Here is a 4,900-nt window from a genome sequence, read left to right on the forward strand (position 1 = left end):
TTGTGAGAAAATGTTAGAAACAGGCCAGTGACTTCTACATCTGCTCCGGTCCAAGCTTCAGGTTTGCACTGAGATGATAAAAATACAGATGGGTTTGTACAGATTGATCCAAAACGACCCCCCCAGCTCCCCAGAAACAATTTCCCAAACCCCATAAAACTTCTGCCCTCTAATCATAGTGAACAAAAGGGGAAAGTCCAAACTATTAAAATATTCACTAGCAGCTGTGAATCTACCTTGACATGTTTTTACCCAGCAAGTAAGCATCTGAAAGGAAGTACAGGAAACAATCTTGGAAAACAAATCTAGAATATTTATGTCAATACGCTTTTTTAAAAAATATGTATTATTTTAAGGTATTCCATCCAGGACAAGAGAAAAAGAAGTTCTGCTCGACTTTTCTATGAGGTATCTTTTAAAAAAAAAAAAAAGCATTGTAGGTAATAGGAACTGTGCTGCTTAGGCATTAACTATTTTATTACCGCAGCTACATCAACAATTCGTTTTACATGGTTCTTAATGGATTCAAAATATTTGAGGGACTACAGCAGTGTTGTCTGATCTTGAGCATTGTGGAAGCTTGTGCCATTTAGCTAAACAGACAAAACAAAATAATCCTTCCTATAATTTCTAAAAATAGAAGTAAGATGAGCCACTACCTTTCCAAACAATCAGGAGATCTAAGATCCCTAAGATCATGGTTCATCAGTACCACTGAAATAAAGAAAATAATGAAGCTGAAAATTTTATTATATTTTTCATTTCTTTCATATGTGCAATAATCCCCTCTGAAGCAATAGGATGAAAGAAAGTGAAATGTGGAAGTATATTAGTTTTAAAAACAAGACTTCATGTTCAAGGCTGTAGAAACACGCTTACAAAATTAATGGAATAAAGTTCATAACAGTCTGTAACAAGTAGGAAATATAAGGAAATTAATACTGTCTGCAGTACAGGTAATGCTTTGACTCGGAACTCACTGCAAGTAACAATATAGTACTTAATAGTGGAACAATAGTAGACCACTTGTTAAGGTAGTCTGGGTCTTCTAAAGAGTTTTTTAAGGAGTTATAGACTGTATATCACAAAATGGTCTGTAACATCCACATATATCTTTTCACTGAATGACAAAGTAGTACTTCTTTGGGATGATAACCTGTGATAAACAGCAAGCCATTGAAAGTGGCAAAGCCCTTATTTTGCCTATTTTCTTCCAATGTGACGCAGAATTGTTACTAAGGTTTTCATGGAACAGATACAAGTGATGACTGTGTAGGGAAGCACAATTTGTATCAATTTCTGTAAGGGTCCATGACAGTGCAATCCCCTTCGGATTTTGCACATAAGCCACTTTTAGTTTCAGGATTCTGAGGAGGGTCTTTGAATTCTTCAGCAAGTTCTGGACAAAGAGGGATCCTTGGCAGTGGAGGAAGATGTGGAAATTGATTGAAAGTCTAGACACCAAGACAAAACCAGTTGTTATTTAAATGATGACAATAACAAATAAGCCAGTTGTTACATTACTTCTTATTCATACTCACTTAGCTTCATGTAAATATATAAACTTCTGAATTGTTACTGTCTGTATAGTTTCCAAACTAACAAACAGAAGTGTCACAGATTACCTAATGTTCATGTCTTAATATTCGGCGTGTTGCTGTTTGCTTTCTATCTGTCCAGTAAGCTTTTCCCCAAAGTAGAAAATACTCCATTCACGCTAGTAATAACAACTTAGAACAACAACTTGTGTGCTGTCAACAGGAGTGCTGAAGAGGTTACCATTACATCTAGAGGGATATTTGTTTACTTTGAATCATTACTGCACTAACTGAATTTCGAGGGGGAGGAGGGTTGTGTTCTTTTCTCTTTTTTTTCTTTTTTTTTTCCCCTTAATAAATTTAGCCAAAAAGCCTGTGCATGCTACAGTACCTGTGCATGTACTCAGTTACTTAGTTTTAAAACAGGTATACATTGCACAGATGAGTAAAATTGCAGGTGCCTTCATGAAATTCAACTACTATAATAAATTTCAACAGATATGAAACAATCCTGATGATATCCGAACTATATCACGTGGTGCAGATTTTGGTCTATTTTACTGCTGCTTCTTGGAGAAGAAAGCTCATGTTCTATTTCTCGTCAAAAAAACCAAAAAAGTGAAACTGTATTTCTAAAAAAGGCAGTTGTGTTGCTATCATAAATGTTCTGGCATAAATGTCAGAAAACTTCATTTAAACCAAATATGCACACATTGCTACAAAGGAAAAGGTAGGAATGTAACACGTGCACATTGCTTCACAGACTCAACCTTTTTAATATATTATCTGCAGAAGTAAAAAAGGTGCCATATTCTCTTTTTCTTGAGAGGGCCTTTTTATATTACTTTAGATATTTTTATTTGCTTTTTAGTAAAATATTTTCAGCAGAAAAACCTTACTTATGCTTAAAGTATCTGTATTGAAGAATTAAAACTCTTTTGGAAGCTAAAAGCTCATAGGGTAAAAGTTTAAATCCTGTTAGCAGATAATGGTTTCACACATTTTTAGGCATGACAAATTTGGAGGGGGAGGGAGGGAAAGGAAGCAAAAAGACAAAGCAGAGGAAAAAGAAAAAAAACGGGGAAGGACGACTGGAAAAAGTTTTGGGGTTAGGTTTTTTTGTGTGTTTATTTCTAATGACGGTATCTCCTGGCATTACTTAGTTGCTTCTATAGAAAAATGTTTTCCTGTTCCAATACCGTTACAATAGAGCCTCCTCGTGGCAAAAGAGAAGCCTACTCCTTCAAAGCCCAACTGTTTAAACACTGTTCCCTTCCCATTTGAAAAGGTCTTTAATTTACAGTCTAACTTTCCATCAAGTTCTAAACCATCCTGCAATATGCAAATCCACAATATGAAAACTGATATCGTACAAAAGTTGAATAAAAGAGTACCTCATCTGATGTTTCTTCTCTCAGCTTTACTCAGCTCAACCCTTAACTGAGGTACACTGGCTTTGAATTCTGTTTGTTCCATAAATATTTCTGATGTTTTTCTGTTCTGCCTGAAAGCAAGATGTAAGCTTTAAATATTATTTTTCTACCTATCAAAAGACAGCTTTGTTAAAATCCTTACTTCATATATGAATGATTTTTTTTCACACGCTGTGGGTTTTTTCCCTATTGTGAAATGTGTTAATTTCAGGCTAAGACTCTTATCTTTACAAAACCATCCACCAAGTGAAATTTTCTTGAAACGAGGATTCCTTCAGTTTAGTCCAGCTAGATTATCATTAAGTGAAACTTGAACAGAATAAGTCCATCTTGAATCCTTGTAACCACTGATTTTCATCTTTCAGTCATATAGGCACTAGAAGGATACTAATACATCCCACACAGAATTAGCAGCAAATTTCTTCCACTGACAAAAGAGCTTTCAAATTTCTCCCAAAGCTATATACCTGTTATCAAAAACTGTGAAACCAACTGAATGGCACAATACCAATGGGGCAGTTTATAAAAATGATAATTAATTTCAAGTAATACAGTAATTATCAAATGGATTTAGTAACACATTTGTTCAAATCAGATTTTTCACGTCACTGGATTTAAAAATTATTCTAATAAGAAATGTGACCAGTATCACAAGAATCAGGACTCAATTTTAAGATTAGCACAAAACCACCAAAAACTAGGCCTAGCTTCACCAGACGTACTTATTTGATACACATTCATAGCAAGAACAAGAATCTACCTAAGTACCTGCAAATGGTGTAGAGGAAGATGCCAAATTTTTTCTTTTCCCTTGCATTTAGGTACATCCTGGATTACAGGAGCCAAGGAGTCTTTAAACAGTTTTTATATGTCAGACTACTAGTGTACCACAGAAGTTCTTCAAACATGCTTGCAAAGAAGAGTAGTTATAGAGATTGCAAGTATTTCCTCTTAATCCTAAAGCCATTCTTAATCTGTGTAACTATTAGGGGTGTAGACATCACAACCCATGCCTCCACTATTCCTAAAATGGCTTAGGATTCCCCTGCCCTGGTTTGCACTTGTCCTTCAAGTGTTTTCCAATTAGATTGAACAGCAAAAACACCCTGTAAATGTAGTAAAGAACACATGAATTATCGACAGAATTCTTACAATTTTCATCTGCTTTCATCATTACTGATCTGTTTCTTTAAATTGTCCCTAACAAAAATTAAAATGCATAATCATCTTCAAGGAGGAAAGCTCATAGACAGAACTTCTAAAATACGCCAGCTCCAAAAGTAAAACAAACAAAACAAAGGCAAAACAAAATAGGGACACAGTGATACTTATGTGAAACTCATTAAGCAAAAGTCAAATTTAAAACTTGTTTGACATACCTGACAAAGACTGTGGTTTTACATTAATCCCAAAAGGTCCACCTAATATATGCTTTTGTAACATTTTAACAGCACCTTATTTTCCATAAAGTATAATTTGACTTTATCCTTTTGTAGCAATCAGTGTAAGAAAACTCAGTGCCAGACCATACAGAAGGCAAACGTGGTATTTTATTTATCTTCCTACAAAAGCTGACTCTGCCCACTCGCACTCATGTAAACACAACCGCTGAGATACGAATCCAAATAGTCCAGTCAGGATTACTTGTGCGCAACAACAGGGGACGGGGGAACACCAGCGATCACGTCCTCAGTGTACCTCCTGGGCTCCTTTTGCTGGTAATAGTGAACTGGTTTTTTATACCCTTTTAAAAATGGAAAGTTAAGGTCATCTTTTGCTTCTGTATCTTATTTTACTCTTCGTGAGTCTTCAACAAAACTGCTGAGTCAGATACCGTCCCCTCTTTTCCTTTTCTAGGTTTCCTATGGCTCTACTGGTTCTTTGTCTTCCTGTCATCTTATCTTATGGCTTCAGTTTGTTCTTTGTCTT

This window comes from Aptenodytes forsteri, unplaced genomic scaffold (assembly GCF_000699145.1).
Source record: "Aptenodytes forsteri isolate BGI_AS27 unplaced genomic scaffold, ASM69914v1 Scaffold84, whole genome shotgun sequence".
Classification (NCBI taxonomy): Eukaryota; Metazoa; Chordata; class Aves; order Sphenisciformes; family Spheniscidae; genus Aptenodytes; species Aptenodytes forsteri.